This window comes from Stegostoma tigrinum, chromosome 6 (genome assembly GCF_030684315.1).
Source record: "Stegostoma tigrinum isolate sSteTig4 chromosome 6, sSteTig4.hap1, whole genome shotgun sequence".
Classification (NCBI taxonomy): domain Eukaryota; kingdom Metazoa; phylum Chordata; class Chondrichthyes; order Orectolobiformes; family Stegostomatidae; genus Stegostoma; species Stegostoma tigrinum.
Window position 1 is genome coordinate 26,153,080 of NC_081359.1, and position 25,129 is coordinate 26,178,208.

The following is a 25,129-nucleotide window of genomic DNA, read 5'->3' on the forward strand; positions in this document are numbered from 1 at the left end:
AAGCAGCTGTACCCTTGGCCTGGGCTACCATGGATAGGAATCCTATCTCCTGCTCACGTCACTCAAAGTGCCCAGCGCACCGTTTTAGCTATTCCTCTTGCACAACAGCAGTGATTACCATTTTCCCAATGTTTTTCCCTTTGTCTCTTGTCTCAGTGAACAAAGCACATGAAACTGTGATCCTGAATCAGGAATATCGCCAGGCCTATCTAGCAGGAAGATGCAATGAAGTTCAATTGTTTTGTAATGTGAGTGGAAACTAAGTAACTGCTTCTTTTTTTAAATTATTTATAGTCGCATTTCCCTCCAATTTAACAATAATTCAAATGATTCCAATTTATTTACAAATTCCCCCAAGTGAGAAGGCAAAAGCTGGACCAGAACCACATTAATAAAACCCAAGTAAACAATTCTGCAGCACGCTGCAGGAGCAATCGCTGCTCTCAAAGCAAATGTGGAATGGCAATCTAAACTAATAACAGTTCACCTATTCTGCGGTTCACTGTAGCAAGTTCATTGCAATGAAAGACACAGCACCAAACATCTGCGCGACCTAAAAAACAAATATTCAATCGGATTCTAGAACCCAAGCAGGGCCAGCTCAAGCCATTGAGATCTCTGTCGTAGTCTCAGAATACTGCAAAGTGTGAACAACAATAGAAATCTGTACCCGAACTTGTACTGATTAACAGATTCAGGTTAGACCGAGGTGGAAAAAATACAGGTCTTTTTCAGCTGCTTTATAGTAGTACTTACGTGCCAAAAAAAATTCTGTGGTTTATACAAACAAAACCACATATGTTTTATTGAACATGAGTGCAATGGACGTGGTAGAAATTTTAATCCTTATTCATTTAGATAAAAGCATTCTACAACAAAATATAGACACTGAGACATTACTGGGTATAAAGAAACCTAAATATAAACTTATGTATTACCAAACAAAGTTAATATCCAACATCATCTTTATGACACTGAAAGTAATCCACTAACATGAATAAATGCCACACAGGCTTCCAATGAGGTAAAAAAAAAATCTGCACTTCTATTTCACCTTTCAAACAGAACGCCTACAGTGCAGAGGTAGGCCATTCAGCCAATCAAGTCCACACCAACACTCCAAAGTGCACCCCACCCAGACCTGACCTGACCCACCCCACCCCTGTACCCTCACATTTCCCATAGATTAACCATCTAACCTGCTTTGGACTGTGGGAAGAAATTGGAGCACCTGCAAACTCCACACAGTCGCCCGAGGATGGAAGCAAACTCAGGTTCCTGGTGCTGTGAGACAGCAGTGCTAATGACTGAGACACCATGCCACCCTATCTGCTGAACAACCCCATAATACTTAACAGCCAATGAAATACTTTAAGTTACTATTGTAACAAAACACAAATGTAGCACCTCATTAATGAGCAGCAAGAGCCCACAAAACACCAAGATATAAACAACCAAATTGTCTGTTCCAAGATGTTGGTTCAGTATTCAATATTGAATGGAGAACTCCTTTATCTGCTACTATTATGATCCCAGCTGATGTAATTACTGGACAAGTCAGATACCTGAGTAAAATCTGGCTTGACAAATCAGAATTTGTTTCTTTTAAATGAACTTGGCGATCTCTCACTGCTACATAAACACAACTTTGTTGCAAATCTGGTTTTAACAATAAAATTAAAGTTTATTACATGTAAAAGAAGCAAAAATAAAATCAAATCAAGTTATCTAAATAGAACAGCATGAAAAATTTCAAAACAGATAGTAAAATAACATCCCATTTAATACCACTGCTGTCACTATACAGACAAATATAAACTGGAGAATGTTTCAGTTCCTATCAAATCCATGGGTTTGACTCAATTCTGGTCCCATCAGATAAAAGCACTTTTCCCTTGACCATGCATACAACCAAGAGTTTAGACTTTTCCAGTCTTAATTTGAACTAAACTCTCATGGTCTGAAAATTTTCAGAAAATACATCCTTTCACTGAGGTAACTCATTGTTTCTCTCATCCTAGACTCTGCAATAGCCTTTTCTTTCTCCCATTGTAAACAAACTTATATTAACACTCCAAGGGTCCTTGCAGTCACATTGTCTCTCTGACACCAATTGCTTTGTAAATCATGGTCCAAGGAACACTACCCAAATTCATTTTTACACCTCTTCTTAAAAGCAGACCGAAAGTTATATAAGTTAGAAACCGAAACTGTTAAGAAAGATAATACTATAGGTAAATTAAATCCCTTCAGCAGAATACCCAAAACAATGCCAGAGGAGGCATTATGTTCAAACAGCAAAGCAGAAATAAACTTTGATTTAAAACCTTAAAACGCAGGATGACTCTATCAGTAATGCACTGAACTGTGGTCAGCAGCATTGGTATTAGCTTGAACTCGGCTTTTTAAACTCAGAAACAAGAATGCTACCAGTGAACTAAGGTGAATACAATGTTACCAAAAAGACTTATCGGGACAGAAGTTTTAATCACAATTTCGCATGAAAAAAACTTTTACCAATGAACGAATGGTATCGATGTTGGATTTCCATCTTGACTTTGGTCAAAGTTTGAGCTCTGACCTGATCTGCAGAGGCTAGCAATGAGCTTTTATCATTAGTGTATGCTACATGCTCTCCCATCACCAATCACACAAAACACATTCCCTCCCCCCCAAATAAAAATTTAATACATCATGAATAGGATGAGGAAATTGCAAACAAATTTCACAAAATTGAACATTTTTTTCCTGTTCCTACACGCTCTCAGCAAATGGGGCCAGTCGAGAACCAATAAAAAGGAGCCTAATGAACATGTCTAGTTTCCACTAGGCAGAAGCAGTTCAAGTCTGTGCGCATATGACAAATCTTTGCGTTAGTGAAGTAAATGGATTAGACAAAAGTGCTTTGAGCAAGTATCATTTCCTGTTGTAGTTTTAGTTCTCCCTGATGAATATTTTGCCTGTTTGCTGTCAGAGGGTATAGAACGTTTTTAAAAACCCTCCATTTCTCTTTATTAGTCCTGCCCCTAACTAAACTACCCAACGTTTTGTCCTGCAACAATGTCTGACAGAAATCAGCTGCATAACATGGAGGATAACATAAGGCATAAGGATTTTAGTGATGAATAAAGTATGCACACTTCACATATTTAAAAACATGAGAGGCCACAATATTTATGGTTTCTTTCAATTTTAATTTGTTTAACCTCTGGCACATTGAGTTGGTGTTACAAATAAAGTGGCTTTAATTTCTCACGCTTTAATATCATGCAAAAACGTACACTCTGAAGTGTTTGCTCATATGTAAGGCTTCAGTGATATCTATTCCGCCTATGGGAAGGCACTAGGCAACAGTCTAAGAAAGCCTGAGGCACACCAAAGCGCAACTGAAAAAAAAAGTTACTTTTTCTGAACTTCCTCTTGCTGCAACCCTCAGGTCTGCAGCTGACTTGCAGTTCTTTGTGACTGGGGTCAACAAGAGTGTAACATACTTTGGTGAGCTCAATTCCACACAGCACCATCCCAAATGTTCTGACTAAGAAAGTTATCAGATTGTGAATCAGTACCTATATGACAAAGATTCTAGCTTCATGAAATAAGTGGATTACCAGGAATACCCAGCACTCTGAGGCTAGTGGATAAAACTAACAACTCAAACTAATACAGATTGAGAGGGGAATTTGAAAAGTTTGCTGATATCTTGACTTTGTAAAAATCCATTCATGGGACGTGGGTGTCGCTGGCCAGGTCTACATCCCTAATTTCAGCAGTTCAGAGTCAACCACATTACTGTGGGTCTGGAGTCACATGTAGGCCAGACCTAGTATGGGTGGCAGTTTCCTTCCCTAAAGGGCGTTATTGAACCAGATGAGTTTTTCCCAACAATCGACTATGGGTTCATGGTCATCGATGTACTCTTAACTCCAGAACTTTGTTTCTACTTGAATTCAAACTTCATCTGCCAAAGTGAGATTCAAACCCGTGTGCCCAGAACGAAAATCGGACTTTCTGGACTAACACTCCAATCATTACACTGCTAGGACGTTGCAATGTAGAAACATATACACTTTGAACTTGACTGACACAGAGCCGTTCTTGACTTCAGGATGTCCCAAACTGTAAAAGCAAAAGTTTTCAGAAGTATACACTATTTGCTATGAAGGGGGCCCAGAACTAATGTGTGCACGGCAAGCTTCCACAAAACAAGAAACGTGAAATTGTCAAGATAATTTGTTTTCTTGGAGACAGAAAAGTTGTTCCAGCCATCATCCAATGCTCTTTGAAATAAGGCCATGGAAATGCTTACATCCACCTGAGGGGGCAGAGGCGGCCACAGGCTGAAGTCTCACAATGACATAATAACAATCCTTAGGGAAAGATCAACAAATGAATTACTGAATCTGCCTGAAAAATATGAACCATAGTTTGCTTATCAAGGAAGTACAGCAGAGGATTTATTTTAAACACTGGCACCTGCGGCCAGATGCTCTTGAAACAGTTTAAAGAGCAAGGGACTGATGAAAAACTTCAGATCACAACAGTTGAGCAGGCTTTATCTACCCTTCAAAACCATTTTATAAGACCATAAGACATAGGAGTGGAAGTAAGGCCATTCAGCCTTTCAAGTCCACTCCGCCATTTAAATCATGGCTGATGGGCATTTCAACTCCACTTCCCTGCACTCTCCTCGTAGCCCTTGATTCCTTGTGAGGTCAAGAATTTGTCGATCTCTGCCTTGAAGTCCCCTCTATCAATTTGTGATTCCCAAACTGCAGGTTCTGGCTCTTGGAGAAAGCAAAATAATGTCATCTGAACTGAACACTAAGTTGTCCTCTGCTGGGTTCAGCTTTCCTCTCTGCGCCAATCACCGCAAGCCTACATTCTGTACCCAATGGAGAAGTGGCATCAGCAGAAATGCGATCAGGATTTTCCTGATTCTGTGAAAAGCCAGCCCAGTAACTTCAACAGGGCCCCCTCAGTAATGTCCTGTAACGTCAAACTAAATTGAGGCATGGAGCAGAAAACAAAGAGGTGGCAAAGATTTTGCTTATCCCAAAGGAAAATCTGAGGTCAGTCAACAGACTCTGTACAAGCCTAACACGCATCCATTATGTGCTGAATGGAGTGGGGGGGGTATAAACTACATAAGTGGGTAGTGGGACATTTGCTCCTCAATGGGATGAAGTCCCACTGTCTGCATCTGCCAACCAGAATGCCTTTTACCAAGTTTAAATCAACTCAATTATCTACCTCCATGTGGTGGACAGGCTGCTGGTTTCAGTACCTGCCCACACTCTGTGCTACAGCAGTTAGCTTGGGGGTGTGTGAGAAGGTGGTGGGCTGGGCATGTTCAATTCAGTCCCATGGAGTGGGAACTGAAACCTGTACACTCCAACAAGGAAGGTCTATGACTACCACACGTGGTGCACAGTTGGTATGCACTCTCCAGACGGATTAATTTTCTAGTTTGTCAGTCACAGTTCTCATCTTGAACTTAATGGATGTGGAACAAGTTCAGTGAAACTCTGTGGATCACTACTTCCATGTACAGCCACACCCTGTCTTTCAAACTCTCCAGTTCTCCACTCTCACTCATATGTTGTGCCAATAATAAGAAAGGTTTCACTTGTATGGAAAAAGTACAATTGCAGGACAACTACTTATTCATATTAAATCCAGCAATGCATTCTTAATGCCAGTGCTTCTCCAGTTTTCATCTGGACAATGAATCCCACACTCCCAAAACTTCAACTGCACTGCTTACAATGCAAATTGGTTCATCTTTATTCCAGCACTCAGAAGCCAAAATGATTTATGGTTCAGAGTCAAGGTGACCAATGTGGATTCTCTGAGGCCTCACTGAAAATGTTTAGCCACAAGAACAATATTTTTGCAGAGGAAAACAATGGAGAACTGATCCAACATTTCGGAAACCTGATGGCAGTCGGCAAAACACAAGTTGCATTTAGTAAAAATTAACATTGTTTATTAAAATTTGCCATCAGAGTTCTGGACAGTAACAAAAACTTCATTTAGTTCCGGCGTTGAAACGAATTTTATAATTTTACCCAATTAAAGCCAAAGAGGAGACATATAAATTGGCCACAAAATCAGAAAGGACAGGGGGAAATTTAAAATTCAGCAGAGCAGTGTTTAGTTTGGAAAGGGAAAACAGAATATGAAAGCAAGCGAGCTTGCAGAAAACAAAAACTGACTAAAGCTTCTGTAGATATTTGGAGAGAAAAAAAGACAAAAAAAAGTATAGGTCCCTTCCAGTTAGAATCAGGAGAACTCATAACAGACAAAGAGATGGCAGGCCAGCTGAACAAATATTTTGGATGTGTTCTTCACTAAGGATGACACAAGTAAACTTCAGGAAATGCTAGGGGACAGAGGGTCAAGCACAAAGGAGGAACTGAACGAAATCCTTATTAGTCAGGAAATGGCATTGGGAAAATTGATGGGATTAAAACCTGACAAGTGTCCAGGACTTGATGGTGTGCATCCCAGAGTACTTAAGGAAGTGGCCCTAGAAATAGCAGATGCATTGGTATTTTTTCAGCATTCTTTACACCCTAGAGGAGGTCCAGTGGACTGGAGGATAGCTAAGGTAAGATAACAAAGTGTGAAGCTGGATGAACACAGCAGGCCAAGCAGCATCTCAGGAGGACAAAAGCTGACATTTTGGGCCTAGACCCTTCAGAGAGGGTAGCTAATGTAACTCCACTCTCTAAAAAGGGACAGAAGGGGGCACAGAGGGAGCACGCTTCACATTAGTGGTGGGAAAATGCTGGAGTCAATCATCAAGGATGTTATAACTGAGCATTTGGAAAGTGGGGAAAGAACTGGTCCTGGTGAGCATGGGTTCACTAAAGATGAATCATGCTTGGCAAATCTTCTGGAATTTTTTGAGGATGTGAGCAGTAGAGTAGACAACAGTAAATCTGTAGATGTTGTGTATCTGACTTCCAAAAGGCTTTTGAGAAGGTTCTATGCAAGACATTAGTAACAAAAATTAAAGCTCATGGTATCAGAGGTAATGGCTTGACATGGATAATGATGGTTGGCAGACAGGAAGCAGAGAGTTGAAATAAATGGGTTCTTTTCAAAGTGGCAGGCAGAGGCAAATGGGTTGCCACGGATTCAGTGCTGGGACTCCCAGCTGTCCACACTAAACATGAACAATTTGGAAGAAGGAACTGAATGCAATATCTCAAAATTTGCAGATGTCACCAAGCTGGGTGGCAGTGTGAGCTATGAGGAGGATGCTAAGAAGTAACTTGGACAGGGTGGTTGAGTAGGGAAGTACTTGGCAAATGCAATTTAAATGTGCATAAATGTGAGGCTGTCCACTTTGGTCACAAAAACAGGAAGGAGGCTTAATATCGAAATGGTGGCAGTTTAGGAAGAGATGAAGTGCAATGAAACCTGGGTGTCATGATGGAACAATCGCTGAAGGCTGGCATGCAGGTGCAGCAGGCAGTGAGGAAAGGTAATGGCATGTTGTCCTTCACAACGACTGGATTTGAGTGTCAGAGTAAGGATGCCTTGCTACAGTTATATAGGGCCTTGGTGAGGCCACTCCTTGAGTATTGTTTGCAATTTTGGTCTCCTAGTCAGAGGAAGGGAATTCTTGCTATTGAGGGAGTCCAGCTAAGGTTCACCAGACTCATTCCCAGGATGGCAGGACTGCTATGAGGAAAGACGGGATCGACTGGGCTAGTATTTGTTAGATTTTAGAAGAATGAGGGAGGAATCTCAACGAAACATATAAAATCCTGATGTGACTAGTCGGGCTAGTTGTGGGAAGAATGTTCCCAATGTTGAGCAAGTCCAGAGCATGGGGTCACAGTCCAAGAATAAGAGAGAAACCATTCAGGACGAAAATGAGGAAGAATTTCTTCACTCAACGGGTTGTGAATCTGTGGAATTCTCTCCCACAGGGAATTGCTGGGGCCATTTTCTTAAACATATTCAAGAGGAAGCTGACATGGCCCTTGCAGCTAAAACGGTATGGGGAGAAGGTAGGAACAGAACATTGAGATGCATGATCAGCCATGATCATATGAGATGGCCAAATGGCCTAGTCCTGCACATTATTTTCTATGTTTTGAAACACAATTGAACATCATCGTGAGAATGGTAGAATATGAGCCTTAGTGCGAGGTGGGTACAGTAGCAGAGACTGAATAAGTGCAACATATTAACGAGAAAATGGACATGGTCCTTCTTCCCACATTATGAGCATTCCCTCAGACTAGTTTGATATGGATGGCAATCTTGGACCAGGCTGGAATTGCATGGTGTTGTGTCTTTCATGGATGGTCCTGGCTGAAGATGCCATCCTACCTCTGCACCAATCCTTGCAGTTGGATCTCCAGATCCATGTCTGCGAAGCTGGGTACTGATTTAACCCCTATCTTCAACGTCCTGGGCAAGTCAGGAGGTGTGAACAGTGGGTCCAGACAGACAGTGCTTGTTCAGGTACACAATGGGCTTTCAAAGATAATGCTGTCTGAGGAAAAATTGGATGTTAATTTGAAACATTTTTATTTGCATTACAGTTCGAAATCTTGATGGGTTAATACCTCTGGTTTTGCTGGACAGTAACGTTCTAGTTCGGTATTTCTTTATTTGGTAACCGTAGGGTGTGGGGACCAGACCAGACGAGCCGATGAGCATTTGTTTAGATTTTGTGGCTCCTGTAACCTCAGTTAGGGTGTTGAGAGCCAGCTTTTCTTGTTTGTCATGGTCCTTGTGCAAGAGCAGTGTCCAACTTTAATTTTCAGAGAATTGTAGGGCAACAACGTAGTGTCAAGGAGGCCAACTATTTTGAGAAGATTCAGTGGGAAACAAGAGGCTTAAAACAAATGGAAACAGAGTTGGACAGCGATGGAGAATGGTACTAAGAACAAAGAAGTAGGATGTAATATGAATCACGAGGCAGAGAATGCAAGATAACGAAATGGTGTCTTGGACAGTGGAGGGCCAGTCTATGACAGTGCGGTAACAGCCAAATGGGTGAGGTACAACATGTTTCTTCAATAGTTATGTTACTGATTGATTTAACCCATCAATGATGACCTCTGGCATGCTACTCTGGTAGGCTGAGTTATTTGAAATTATTACAACAGTTGAGAGATCACCATCAGCAATTTAAATGCAGTAGTTGGCAGGGTGTTGCCTGGGCATCAAACATACACAAGTGCAACCCAATGATCTCACCTTCCACATTGCCAACATAATCTTCACTGACCTTTGAAGTTTGCTCACTCAACCATATCTCCAGATGCCCGAAAACAGCTGGCAAAATGAGTGCAGGCAGCTCTGGCGCTCAGAGAACAATCCTGACCTGAAGGAACACACTCAGATTCTGCAGTGTGTCAGAGAAAGGGAAGATGATTTTGGATGAAATGGCCCCTTTGAAACATTTACGAAAAGATTACTCAGAATAAATCCTGGCTGCCAGTGAGGGTTGTGTCTTTTTTCTACACTCTTAACCTTGAATCTATTCAGTTACATATACACACACCACTTATTAATTTAAAAGCTTTGGATTATCAATTTTGCTATCTTCATTAGCTTTAGTGACTGTAACATTATGATGGCTTGATTCTACACAGCCAAATATTTTGTCAGTGTGTGGTGCGCACAGTCACTTCTTAAATATAGTCCTGGGATCCAGGAGACTGTAACTTTAGAGTCCGTAATATTATAAATAAAGAACCTAATACTGAGGGTGGAGCGGATGTTGGTTATTTCTGTTAGCATTTAAATTCCAATGTTATAAATTTCTAAAACTAACAACAATGGTTTAAGGGAAAAGTACCCTTGAAACTGTGGAGAGAAAAATCATTGTCACAATTGAAGGAGAAAACTGGAAGCCCAATTTTCACCAGTTTAGGGCGAACCTCCACTATGGTGAAAGTGCTAGTGGAGGTCAGGAAATCAAATTTCCCAACTCTGAACATGGTATCTAATTTTCATGGAAATGGGACTGAGGCCGATTTGTATTCTGGGCATGCATGGATCAGTGCCTCCAGTAAAATCAGATTTTGGATTCCCTGGAGGGTGTTTATGATTGACATGATGTGCAGTTCAGAGCTAGCTTGCTGGTGGTGGTCTACCCAGGCATTTACTACCCTTAGCCTTCTAGATGGTAGCATACATTGCCTTAAGTTATTGCAGCGTATCTTCCAGATGGTACATATTCCTACCACTACCAGTGGTGGAGGAGTAAACAAACATTAAAGTTGTCAGAAAAGGTGCCAATTCAGCAGGCTGCTTTGTCCTGGATTTTGTTGAGCTTTGAATGTTGCTGGAGCTGCACATATCCGGGATACGCAATATGTTGACATGGTGAGGGAAGGAACAAAGTGTGGTGAAAGTCAGCACAAAGTTGGCAGAGGGTCTTATGTGCCATAAGCTGGCATAGGTAGGTGTGAGGAATCTATGCCAACCAGCTACCATCAGTTCTGAGGAACGGTCACTCAACCTGAAACGTTAACTGATTTCTCTCCATAGATGCTATCAGACCTGCACCGCTTCTTCAGCAATTTCTATTTTTGTCTATGAGAAATCTGTGGTAATGAGCAGGATTGAAAGTGAGAAAGATGAGCACCTGAATCTGCTCCCAAGACACCCTTGGTGGAGGCATGATACCCTTTTAGCTTATAGAAATGCTTGCCTTTGTACTGAAAAGTAAACTCGCTGGGATGTGTAAAGTTGTCAAAAAAATTGTCCTAAACAAATTGTGGAGTTCAAGAAGTACAAGGTATTGAAGAGCGCACACTTATATGAAATAATTACAGGATTTGTGTTGAGTGCCTGATTTCCCAAACCACCATTTTCACAATGGAGTGTCTTATTGATGGGCAGGGTGGAAATGTTTGTTGACACGATGCTTTAAGTCATTGGCTGAGATGTTTATTGACCAAAGTATTAACCATTTCACTGAAATTGTTTATACAAATCATTGAATGCGTTAAGTGAAATGTTTGTTTTCACAAGGGAATTGGTGAAGCAATTTCACTGTATTGGATGCTTGTTTTGTATCAATGAGAATTTTTTTTTCAAAGAGGGATACTAGTATTGACTGTAACTTTATATTCTGTCAGAAGTTCTCCTGATCAAAGTCTATTCTCAGTAATAGGTGAGTTAATAAGGACTGGGAAAGGCAAAGATTTAATCTCTAATTTTAAACGGAGAATGTAGTGCCAAAGAGCCCAGACAAGCTTTCTCACTGGGCAATATCTTAAGCTCTTAAACCAATGCCTGACCCAATTCCCAGTTCGACCCACACTCCCTCTCTTCAGGCCCTCCCTCTCCAGCATGACTGAAAATCTAAAAAAAAGTGTGGGTAATCATCTCGAAAGGTCAGGTACAGGGAACCAGGAATTTCCCCATGCTGCATCACCATGCTGGAAAAGTAATTCAGGGCCAAAAAGGTAACTCCAGGAAATATTTGCATGGACATGGGGAAAGTGCAGAAAATTGGGAATAATTGGCTAGCATTGACATGATGGGCCAAATGCCTTCCATCTGTACAAGGTAATTCTTTGATTCTACATATATTAGCAACTAAACAAAAAAAAACCATCTCTAAGCAAAGTGTTTGTGTTTTGTTTTGAACTCAAAGAATGTCATAAATTGCACTGTTTACTACATTACTTTATGGGATATCATTACAGGAGCATATTTCTACAACTCAGCAATGAACAGTGTTCCCTTGACAAAATATTTAACACTTCTGGTTTCAGACAACATTTAACAAATTGGTTTAAGAGTCCATTTTATGAATGCAATCCACTTACCAAGCTATTAATATAAAAGGATCTTGTTCAGATTGATATAAATTATTTGGAATGGCCACAGTTGAATAACAGTGCAGAAAAAAAACTGCCCCATTTCTCGGAAATTGAATTTTGATACTTTGCCATTGTTCTCTCTCAATAAAGGTTAGGTATTAAACAGATAATTGGAAACAGAAATTAATTCACTAAAAACGATGAGATTTTAGTATAGCAGATTAGGCCACTTTCTTATCACTCCTGGATCTCAGGATTGGATCTCGATCAGACAGATGTAATAGACAATTCCTCATTCTGGGAGCCAAAGTGATACAGTTTCAGCTATTTTCAACTTTGCTTCCCAGTGAGATTACAGCAGGCAGCATAAAACTGTCTGTTATTTAACATTAATTAGCACTAATTGGGCAAACCCACGAAGACAGGAAACAGAGATGACTGCTGTAGGGAACTAAAAATGTCATGATTTTACAGTCGGAGTGATACTTCTCCAGTTAGGCTGGAGACAGTTTTTTGGGCAAAGCAAAAAAAAATCTTTGAACTACAATTAGCTCTTGCTCAGTCTGGGAGTGCTGCAAATTAATGGAGTGAAAAACAGTGGCATGAAAACTGAAAATTCAAAGACACAACATGAAAGCAGCAATAATCCTCAGATGTTGATGGTGGACAGCAATACTTTCATTAACCTGCATAAACTAAAGGTTAAACACTCTGCATATCCTAAGTCTGTGCATGTCCTATTGTTAATGCCAATACTGAAGTATTGGCTTTACAAGCATGTAAACACGAACACTATGCAACAGCAAGCACAAGCTACCATTTCTGGAATTTACAACTGAACACTGTGAATTTGGCAGCAATAAAAGAATATTAATCAGCCTTCTTATAGATTGACACCTTCCTTCACAATTTCCAAATAGTATAAACCCTTTTTTTAATATTCTCATCTTGTACACAGTGTGAAGATCAATACCCTGGACCTCCCTAAAATCAGTCTCAGCATCCTTCACTACTATATGTAAATACAAGAGTGAAATCCTTTTCCACCCTATGTCTCTGGCCGCAGGCACAATGCCGTTAGTAACCAGTCATACAATTTGTTGAACAGGAATGCAAACAGCTCCAGAATTGTCAGAATGGTAGTCAGGAAATTTCTGCTCTGTTCTTACCTTGTGCTCTTAAGAGCCAAAAAAAAATACGGTCTTGCTAAAGAACAAGGCTGCTTTCTGGCACTGCCTCTGGTATTGAGTATCATTTGCTGTCCAGAAAAGATTTTCCAACTGAATATAACAACTGGCTGGACCTTCCAGAATAAGCAGCATCATAACACAATCTACTGAGAGAGCTCTGCAGTGCACACAGCTACCGGTTTGCCATTATGAAGAATATTTAACATCGTAGAATAGTAGGTCTGCTTAAAAAGAAGTATTTATTTTCTTTAGTCTCCTGGCCATCCTTTCTACATTTTTAGGCTTTAATTCTTTGCTGCTTGCAGTCTTCCCCTGCTGGCCAAGATAAAGCAAGACAAAGCAATATTCTGTCTCGCTGAATTTTCTACCATGATGACACAAGTCAAAACCACTTTGCAATCAGCCAACAAGAGATGTGCTCATTAAGGTTGAGCTTATCTGAACAGTTTTTGTCTCCACTTATACCACCCCCAACAGCAAGCAGCAGCTCTCGGCCTCTGCTCACAGTTCCCAGCTGTGGAATTTCCTGTCTAAACCTCCTCCTTTAAGATACACTTCAAAATTTAGGTTTGCACTAACAGCCATCCTAATAGCTCTTTCTTTGGCTTACTGTCAGCTAATGTCTCGAGTGCCTTGGAATGCTCTTCGGCATTAAAATTTCTATATAAAATGTAGCTGTCATTGCATCCAGGAACATGAACAAACCTTGGCAAAAGACAAACAATATATATTCAACAGTGAAAAAGGTAATTTAAGACTACAAAAAGATCAAGATCAATTGGGCAAGGACTGAGGAGTGGCAGATGGAGTTTAATGTGCAAGGTATTGCATTTTGATAAAACAAGCAAAGGCAGGGCTTATACACATTTACTGACAGGGCCTCGGATAGTGTTGTCAAACAGAGAGACCTAGGGGTTCAGGTACATAGTTCTTTGAAATTTTTGTCACAGGGTAGAGAAGGTGTTGAATAAGGCATTCAGCACACTTGCCTTCGTTGCTCAGACCACTGACCATAGGATAACAAGGTATGGAGCTAGATGAACACAACAGGCTCGGCAGCAGAGGAGCTGGAAAGCTGATGTTTCGGGCCTGAAGAAGGGTCCTGACCCAAAAACATCAGCTTTCCTGCTCCTCTGATGCTGCCTGGCCTGCTGTATTCATCCAGCTTCACATCTTGTTATCTTAGACTCCAGCATCAGCAGTTCCTACTATCTCTCAGTGAATACAGGGAGCTCATGTTGAGATTGAAGAGGTCACTTTTGTAAGAAAGTGTATGGTTCGGATCACCCTGCTATAGAAAGGATATCATTAAATTGGAGAGATTCAAAAAAAAATTACCAGGGTGTTGCCAGACCTGGAGGGTTTGAAGTATAAGAGGAGGCTGGTACTTTAATTCACTGGAGAGCGGGAGGTTGAGGGTGACCTTATAGAGGTTTAGCAATTCACGAGGACATAGATAATGGTGGATAGCAAAGGCCTTAACCACAGTGGAGTTCAAAACTAGGGGGCATATTTTTAAGGTGAGAGGAGAAAGATTTAAAAGGGAACTGAGGGACAATGTTTTCACACAGAGGGTGGTGTATATAGAGAATAAACTGGCAAAGGAAATGGTGGGTGCAGGTACAGTTTCAATATTTAAAAGACATTTGCACAGATACATGAATAGGAAAGATTTAGAGGGATACAGGCCAAATACAGGCAAGTGGGAAGCTTGGTCGCTATGCACAAGTTGGACCAAATGGTCTGGTTCCATGCTATATGACTACGACTATGTAATGAGGAGTTGACATGTTTCAGTGTCAAATGGTACTTTCTAAATTCATGGCCTAGCTTTTAATTTCCAAAATCCAAACTCTTAAGAGTCTTGAAGCATCAAGCTGACACAGTAACAAGTCAATGAAACTCCCTCGGTGGACAAATTTTTTATACACATGACCGAAAACTAAAGGGCTACTTCAGTCAGCGTGAACATTAATCAGTAAATTTACATATTTACAGCGGGCTTTTGCATTGCTCTAACACCTTTCCTGTAAACCAGAGGGGAATAAATATTGTTACATTGCTCAGAAGTACTAATACAGCTGTTGCAGAGAAGCACTGATGGAAAAAAAAAGTGAGGTAAAGAAAACAACAGAATAAAATTGGAAAAACACAACAGGCACAAATCAAACTCATTAACAGTGACACTTATACATGCATCTTAAAAGGTGCAAAGAATGGAAGGAGGCGGAGTTAAGATATGCTTGGTATTAAACTACTGCTTCAGTAAATAGGATTTTAAAAAGTGTAAATGTGACCCTTAATGCATCGAAGCAGTTTGTCTTTTAGACTTTTCAACTCAATAACAAATTATTCTCATATTTTTTAATCTTACTATTCTCAGATATAATTCTTTTCCTGCTGATAATGCAAAATATTGAATCCCTCTCGCCCTTCACACATTAAATTTATTTTGTACATCCTGACAGCCCAAGGCTCAGACATATCAAAGTGCCCTATAATTATCATAAATTGTAGTAACATTCTATTTGTCCGTTGTCCTGTACAACACTCTGCCTTTCCTGAGTGATCTGTTTTTACCAGTTTTAAGATTTGTTTACTCCTAAAGAGATTTCCCAACTACCCCCACCTTGTGCTTTCATAGTTTCCTTACTTTGATAAAGATGAAAATGTGTGTGAAGCAGGCAATCTTTCTCTTCAAGCAGTGCTCTTATTGAAGCAAAAACAAATGGTACATAAGAATTCTGTCAACAGCTTTAAAAAAAGACTGTTCGGAATGCAAATATAATATAAACATGTATGTAGTTTTTCATTTCCCTTAGATTTGTAACCACAGTAGCCTTCATCCTGCTCTAAATGCAGATATTGCGCCACACCTTCCCATGAGTTGCATTTTAGAAAACAAGATTACTTTAGGTTAGAAAATGGAGTTGCATCTCGAATCAACAGTGGTGTTTTTTCCTTCACAACCACTTTTGCCAACACAACCTCTTCGCTAAACCACTGAACTGCTCTAGGTTTACCATCTGACAATTGAAATTTCATTTTAAAGGCATTGTTACTTCCAACACAATTTTTTTCCTGAATGTTCCTCAGCCTCTTATCAAACCATTCCACCTTACATTTAGTACACAAATCAACCAGCTTCCTCACAGACCGGTTTTACAACATCTGCAAAACTTGATGTATACCTTTCTTCATCCAAATGAACTTGTTCTCAAATATTTATTGATCAGCTTGGCAAAGAACACAGTCTCAAGTTTAGTTTCCGATCTCTCTCAGCACAAGTGCCAAAATGCTTTATTTATATTTTTCCTAGTGACTACCAAGACTGTAAAGTCAGTATTTATTCGCCTTTACTTGCATACTTTTTTAAAAAAAAATAGGGTACTATTTAGGTAAAATTCAGCCACAGTCCTAAACTTATTAGGTATCCCCCACAATCCTATAATAACAAATCAAGCTGTCTCTGATATCAGAGCAGTGGCATCATTGGGTTTGTCACCAGGTAGGAAAGGTGGACTTCCAACTTACTGAGTATCACTGATTTCACAGGAGGGGTGAATCAGGCAGAGTCGAATGCCAGTGCTGTATCCTATCTTGATTTTCCAACCAGCAGGTTAGATTAAGACTGGCTACTTTATACCTAGCTTGATACATAAAAGAAAAACAAGCACTTTGGCAGATAGCTGACAGGGACAAGTGCACATAGAAAAGTAAACCAGCTATGAGTCAGTGCCTTCAGGTGAGAGAACTGGGGTGAAAAAAATATATAATTGTTTCACCCAAGTTAAAGACGCTGAATGAGGAACCCCAGAAGTGTATTATCGGCCATGGAGCTAGAGTGCAGAAGTAGATTTGAGATACATGAGCTATGATCTAACTCATTTGCAGGACAGACAATTACTCCAATCAGTAGGAGTGATGTGAGCTGCATCATTTTAACAGTGGGGAAAAAAATTCACATTTACCAAAAGCATCAAGAATAATTTAATTCATAAAAATCTGCAACTGTGCTTTCTAGTTTAAGAATACCACCTTTGAATACTGACAAACTTAACTGTGAAAAACAAAGCTACCCAAAGGAAAGCAGTGCTACCATTGCAGAAAACTTTTTAATATTTCAAAGATTCAGAGACAGTGTGCTTGTAAGTTAACAATCATACAGCCCAAAGACAAACAGAGCAAACCGATCCCCTTGGGGTTCTTCAGTGATGGGCACCCAATGTTAAAACCTACCACTACTTTGTTTTCAATTCAGAAATAAAAAAGTGCATCTTTATGAGTCCTTGCTAAAAGCTAAAGTCAAACAAATCCCACCGCTATACTTAATGTCCTATCAGCGGGTTTATACAATTTATTTCTTTACCATCGCCATTGATGCTTTCTCACAATTAGATCAAAAATGTTCAATTTTGCTGGCCGAATGGTACAAGGTTTATGTTTGTTCCTTCCCCTCCCCAAGATGAGCCAATCTGACAGTGAGGTTCCTCTGTTTGAATCTGATGGGGCAGGATAATATTGATGGTTTGTGAACTGACGTCCTTCCAATGTTATTTTCTAGAAAGCTTGGTGGCAAAAAGATAGAACTGGAGCCAATCTTTACACACTTTTTACAAATCCTTAGTTGCAGCCTTACACTTTACAGGAAAGTACCTCCTAACCATATGACCACAGTTTCAGTTGTTTCCATTTAGGGGCAGAAATACATCCCCAACTAAAGGCTACCACCTATACATGCAATTAAATATAGTTACCATTCAATCTTTGGTTCTCAACTGTTTGTTCAGGGAACGTTGTCGAACAGACATACCTAGGGATTTGGGTACCAGCTCTTTGCAGGTGGTGTCCCAGGTACGCAGGATAGTTAAGAGGGCATTTTGCATGCTTGCCATTCATTTGTTAGTGTGTTAAGTACTGGAGTGGAGACATTATTTGTACTCTACTCTTGTAGAGTACAAGAGAGTTGCAGTGGGAGAGAGATTCCCTGAGGGTTGGACTGCAACTCTCTTGTACTCTCCTCTCCACCTATCTTCTCATCTATCCATCTTCGGTCCGCCTCCCCGTCTCTCACTATTTATTTCAGAACCCTCTCCCCATCCCCCTCTCTGATGAAGGGTCTAGTCCCGAAACATCAGCTTTTGTGCTCCTGGGATGCTGCTTGGCCTGCTGTGTTCATCCAGCTCCACACTTTGTTATCTTGGATTCTCCAGCATCTGCAGGTCCAATTATCTCTGATCAGGACTGGAGGGTTTGAGTTATAAGGAGGCTAGATAGGCTGGGACATTTTTTCCCCCCATTGGAACGTAGGAGGTTGAGGGGTGACCTTATAGAGGTTCATAAAAATATGAGGAGCACAGATAATGTGAATAGCCAAGGAGTTTTCTCTAGCATAGGGGTGTTCAAAACTAGAGGGCATATGTTTAAGGAGAGAGGGGAAAGATTTAAAAGGACTTGAGGGGCAACTTTTCACAGAGGGTAGTTCACATAAGGAATGAACTATCAAAGGAAGTGGTAGATGCAGGCAAGTTACAACATTTAAAAGACATTTTGACAGGTACATGAATGGGAAAGGTTTAAGAGAACTATGAGCCAAAAGCAGGCAAACGGGATTAGTTTAGTTTAAGAAACCTGGTCACCACGGACGAGTTGGAGCAAAGGGTCTGTTTCCATGCCGTTTGACTCTTAGGTACTTGGATACTCATAAATGTAGCTGATCATACAGTAAATTATTTTGCTCCTTCCAATCTTCTGCCCCTTCTCTCATCTTGAAGAGACACGTTGTTTCTATATTGTTACTATATTGTGATGGTACATTGTTGAAGTGCTATAAAACCACCAAAGCAGATATTCCTCAACAGTAAGATTAGGGAATGGGAATTCAAATGAGCATCATCCTAACCTTACTGGAGGTTCCCAAACATTAATTTTATTAAAACACAAGTCAGAGGACTACCAGATCCATCCTTCCCCAACTAAGACTTACTCAACAGTCCAGTTTAAGATATATTTCACTTCTCCCCATCACCCCAACCCAGGAGGGCAAATCCAGTTGCAGGAGCATAGTTTGCATTGAAGTAGCCATCCCAAAGGGTCTTGCCAGCGGATTCTGCCACCAAATTCAGTAATGGTCCTCTTTCTTGCCAGGGACAACCTCAATTCATGAAAACAAGATTACAAAGTGTGAAGCTGGATGAACACAGCAGGCCAACCAGCATCTCAGGAGCACAAAAGCTGATGTTTCAGGCCTAGACCCTTCATCAGAGAGGGGGATGGCGAGAGGGTTCTGGAATAAATAGGGAGAGCGGGGGTAGGCGGACCGAAGATGGAGAGGAAAGAAGATAGGTGGAGAGGAGAGTATAGGTGGGGAGGTAGGGAGGGGATACATCAGTCCAGGGAAGTTGGACAGGTCAAGGAGGCGGGATGATATTAGTAGGTAGGAAATGGAGGTGCGGCATGAGGTGGGAGGAAGGGATAGGTGAGAGGAAGAACAGGTTAGGGAGGCGGGGACAGGCTGGGCTGGTTTTGGGATGCAGTGGGGGGAGGGGAGATTTTGAAGCTTGTGAAGTCTGCATTGATACCATTGGGCTGCAGGGTTCCCAAGCAGTATGAGTTGCTGTTCCTGCAACCTTCAGGTGGCATCATTGTGGCACTGCAGGAGGCCCATGATGGACATGTCATCTGAGGAATGGGAGGGGGAGTTAAAATGGTTCGCGACGGGGAGGTGCAGTTGTTTATTGCAAACTGAGCAGAGGTGTTCTGCAAAGCGGTCCCCAAGCCTCCGCTTGGTTTCCCCAATGTAGAGGGAGCCACACCAGGTACAGTGGATACAGTATACCACACTGGCAGATGTGCAGGTGAACATCTGCTTAATGTGGAATGTCATCTTGGGGCCTGGGATGGGGGTGAGAGAGGAGGTGTGGGGGCAAGTGTAGCACTTCCTGCGGTTGCAGGGGAAGGTGCCGGGTGTGGTGGGGTTGGAGGGCAGTGTGGAGCGAACAAGGGAGTCACGGAGAGAGTGGTCTCTCCGGAAGGCAGACAAGGGTGGGGATGGAAAAATTCATGAAGCTACTAACAAGCTAAGCCTACTCAAATACTCTTCTTCCGTTCCATGGCTAAAGATCTGCCCGCCAATAACAGTCCAGGGATCAATCTTGAACTTTACGTTGTCCCTCAACACCACATTGGTGGTCTATTTACCTGCTGCATCACTATGAAACCAGCTAAACACTTAAAATGCTTTAAGGATATGGTATGAAACTTGGTACAATGGTTAGGGAAGAGTTACCATTTTCTTTTAAAATATTATACCCCACAAAATTTGTTAGTATAAATTATGAAGGCTTCTCAAACAAACTCATTATCTTTGTGATAAGAGTGTGGACCTGCTGCATGGAATGCCATAGGCAGGTATTTTCTGTGTGATAGATTCAGAGCAGGGAGGAATTAACACAGACCAGCTTGATTCAGTTGAATTATTGAGTCGTACGAACTGGCCAATAGAGGGGCAACAACTATGACAACTTTGACCTTAATAGCCAGTCATAAACTGTAAATTAAGGCACAAAATACAATGTTTGTCACAGGTGAGTTGATTATAAACTTGATACGTGCACCTGCCCACAATGAAGTACTCCGGTAAAATGGCTTATCTTGTGGGAACAAAACAAAGCATCTCACCTGGTAGCAGTTTCTAGTAGTAAAACACAACATACTACTACAATCATGAATTAATCTTCAAACTTCCTGTCTCCAAGATACAGACAGGTAATTTAGTAGTTTTACATAAAAGCAAAAAAAAGGGAGATTACAATGTTCTCGAAGTGCAATTATTTCAAAGATATAAAGAACTCTGATGCAGAAGTAAGTTTGATTTGGTTTCTCCCAAACAGACCCTGATTCATTGAAAAGTTCAAACTCGAATGTAAACCAGGGAAATGGTTGACTGCTGTCAAGTGTACCGAGGGAGAAACGTGACCATTCTGATGATTTTTAAATATTAAATAGGAACAGAGGTAGACTATTTGGTCCTCAAGCTTGCTCTCCAATTCAATAAGGTCACAGCTGATCAGAGATAATGGGAACTGCAGATGCTGGAGAATCCAAGATAATAAAATATGAGGCTGGATGAACACAGCAGGCCAAGCAGCATCTCAGGAGCACAACAGCTGATCAGAGTCTGTTTTGAATTCCACAATCCTGTCTCTCCCTGATAACAGCATCTGATTCCTTTACTTAATGCAAATCTATCTACCTCCACCTTAAAATTATTCAATGAGCTCAGCTCCACCACATTCTCAGGCAAAGCATTCCAAAGCAACTCAACCCTCAAAGAAAAAAAAAGTTCCTCATATTGCTGACCTAAAGGAGTGACCCCTAATTCTAGATTGACCCACAAATAATAACAGCCTGACCACATCCACCTTGTCAACACCATTTATAATCTTTACTATTTCAATCAAGTCACCCAACACTCATCTAAATTCCAGTCAAAAACAAGCCCAATCTGTCCAACCTATCCTCACAAGATAACCCATTCATTCCAGATATCGATCTGGTAAGCCTCCAACACATTTAAAACCTTCCTTAAATAAGGCAGCAAACTGGATACACTACTTGTATTGAGGTCTCAGTGATCTTTGTAAAACTGAAGCATAACATCCTTACTTTTAGATTCAATTCCTCTTGTAGTAAAGGATAGTTTCCCATTAACTTTTGTTACAAGTTGTACCTATAATACCAACTGTTTTGTGATTTACACACTTGAACACCTAAATTGTTCTGCACTTTATTCTCTCTAATTAATACTCTGTTCTTTCATTCTTCCTGCCAAAGTAAACAACTTCACATTTTCTCACATGGAGTCACACAAGTCTACAGCACAGGAAAAGACCATTCGGCCCATCAAGTCTACACCAGACAAAACTAATTTCATGATTCTAAACCCATTGGCTCACAGCCAGATTTTTACCCACTCACTCGACCTATCCATATATTTCTGTACATTCCTTATATCTCCCTCACAACATACTTTCCTAGCTATATTTGTTCTCTGCAAGTTTCACTAACATGCTTTCATTTCTCACACCTAAGTAATTGATTAAAACTGTGAAAAAAGTTGAAGCCCCCAACACAGATCCCTGTGGATCTTCACTTGTTACATGTTGCTAATCAGAGGAAGATCATTTTTGCATACACTAATTTCTGTCTGTCAGCCAATCTTCTACCCACACTACTGTGTTATGCCCAACACCATGTCTGCAATTGAATCTTGAAAAACTGACCTTTTTCCTAATGTGTCTTTTGGTGATTAGAGATGACCTTTCACCAACTCACCAAAATCAGGGCAAAGATGCAAACTGCTTGCAGATGTAGTTTCTAGTTGTAAAACACATTACTGGAGTTACAAGTTAATCAGCAAACCTTGTTTGCAAGATGTGTTCAGGTAACAAACCTCAATTCACAGGAATATATAATGCTTAATAAAACAGGTAATTATAAAGCTCCTATCAAAGTACACTTATTTCATGGACATAAATAACATCAATAGCAGAAGTGAATTTGATTTGGTTTCTCCCAAACTCAGTTTCACTTAAAAGTTAAAACCAAACTATAGAAATTGCCACTTCTGTCAAGCGAAATCAAGAAACATGCCCATCCCAGTGATTTTGTGTGTGAATGTTTGAAGAAAGAATTTTCTCTAGGTGAATATAGATAACCTTCCACCTGTTCACTAAAAGTGGGGCACAGTGGTTTAAGCCATAGATTTCTTCCTAAACTTCCTCACTGGCTTGTTCTCCATGAGAAAGTGTTTGATGTCATCCCTTCCCCCGCCTGCACATATGACAAGCTTGTTGAAGGAAAGAGTAATTCTAGTGCGTGGTGGAGATTGGAGTTAAATTCACATCTCCATTCTGGAAATCTAACACTGAAGCATTACAACATCATAGGTTCGCTTTGTACATCTCATAGAACAGAAGAGTCTGTTATTCCACATGGGAGTCAACCCAGTCTTGGTTCAACATAATTGATCAACTTTGGGTGTGTGTGACATTTGATCCATTACGTCCTTACCCCTTCCCTCATGTGGAAGCTTGAAACTGCAAGTTTTCTGACTGAGTTTATTTTGAAACAATCAAACAGGGTGATACTATGATAACAAAACTAAAACTATTGTGCACTGTAGGTTACCATTCTGCTTTTCTTTCCCCATATGTTTTTATCCTAGTCTACAGAACCTAAGGGCTGATTTTAACTTCCTGAAAAACTAGGGTATCTAATTAAAGGCATTTTTTTTTGTAAGGACATGGGTTAAGTGAGAAACCTTTATTTTTTAAAATATAAAAAAATAGTCAGTGAATGTATTTCAGAAAGTTAAATATGCCTGGAACTGTCACAATTTTAGGATGAACTCTCACAAGCGTTCGACACAATGACTGGTTATGCTTTAGCTTTCAGCCAGTCAAATCCCACACCACACCATCGCCTCTACACCCCACCCAAGACATTTCCCTCCCTTTCTCCTGCAAAACAGACCCACAACCATTTACAGCACCTAACCCTTCAGAGCATGAAATTAATGTTGCCTTATTGTACAACAGATGCTGCACAAAAATACATTATTCAACTCATATTGACCAAAATGATCATGGTTGCATTATCCACATAAAACTCTAAAATAAATGCGAATGGATTGCAGAAATATGTATTTTCATTTTTCTTCTTTTAGTCTCTTTTTCTTAAAAAAAACAGAAGAGGAATACGTGTGCATTTTTAGTCACTCCCCCTTATGTATAGTTTTGCAGCAGCCAAAGTAAACATTAACAAGCAGTGGTCAAAAGGTGAGAAGGTCAAGGTTTACGCTAAATACAATGCTGAAAATGTGCAGAGACATGAATGTTCAAAGGATATTGTTGACCGGAGCAAGTTTGTGACTGTAAATAGTAAAGCCTGACAGTTTTTGACACTAGACACATGGTAATATAGCATTAGCACGACCTAATACCACCAGGGAATAGCACTTCTACTTTAATTTTAGCGTTCCTAGACTGCAAAGTGCCAGCTCCTCTAGTTGCATTTAAACAGCAACTCTGTCTGCCAATCTCTGAAAGTGTCTACTTGTCAACTCTGGCCAAGTCCACTAAAATCTAACACAAGCAGCTTTTGAGGCTCTAGCTCTGGCTACGATGCATTATCGAGTGACAGTCGCGCACGCATCATTGCTACCGATTGCGGGATGTTGCACTGAGGTTGCTGAAGATGACATTAGCTTGCCTTCCTTTTACTGACACTCCCACATCTGTAGCCCGTCTGACTCTTAATGCTCACAGACCAACAAATGCATTCAAGCCACTGAGCGTTCTGCCCACAAGAACTATTAGAATTAAAGTCGCGTCTCCCTTGTATTTCTATCTAACATGCCTCCTCCACAGAATCCGACAGTCGACTCTGCCTTTCGCAGTAAGCCAGTTCAACACAAAGAATGGGGAATAAGAATATAAAGCGCTGACCTGGTGGAAAGCTGCAGAGGAGAAATATTTCCTTCCCTTATACAGTGTCTCTTCTCAGCTGCTGTTTGCAGGAAATGAATGGGGGCGCACAGAGGACTGTTGTACTTGCAAATGACTTACCGGAGTCACATGATCTGCTTAATGTAGGGTGGGCCAGTGGGTGGAGGCTTCCTAAACAACAGAGGACAATATACCCTAAGCCTTACCAGCATGCATCGAATTACACAGGGGCCCCTTTGTAGGAGGTTTCCGAGCAGCCCAGTCGGTTTACAGCATTAATATCATCGTGGGCCTGCAATATATGCTCTCTGTTATGTGCATATGTAACGTTATAGATGTAAATATATGTAAACCTTATACGTAAATACAAACATGAACATAGAAATGGACGTTGGTTGTTAATATATACATAAATACTGTCCCCAAAATATTGGAACTGTTGATTATTCATACGCATCTGGAATTTTTAGGCTGCAAAGTAACATTAGTGCTTCAATTCAGCAAATTAATTTGTCTTTCTCTCTGCAACCCTGTCTAACCTCCTATCTTACGAAGAGCTACCCACAAACCTGGGTGGCTACAGCTTACAAGTCGAAAATACCTCTTGCAGCTTGTGAAGTCT

The 25,129-nt window shown here is 40.6% G+C and overlaps 1 protein-coding gene across 2 annotated transcripts in view; it reads right to left on the bottom strand.

Moving 5' to 3' along the window:
• The window catches only part of klf12b (Kruppel like factor 12b), a 245,836-nt gene extending 221,213 nt beyond the window's left edge, over positions 1-24,623 (bottom strand). For both annotated transcript variants that reach the window (XM_048533326.2, XM_048533325.2), the window contains exon 1: positions 24,508-24,623. The gene's annotated coding sequence lies outside the window, so the exon portion shown is untranslated. The remainder of the gene's footprint in view (positions 1-24,507) is intronic.
• Between the last annotated feature and the right edge of the window lie 506 nt (positions 24,624-25,129).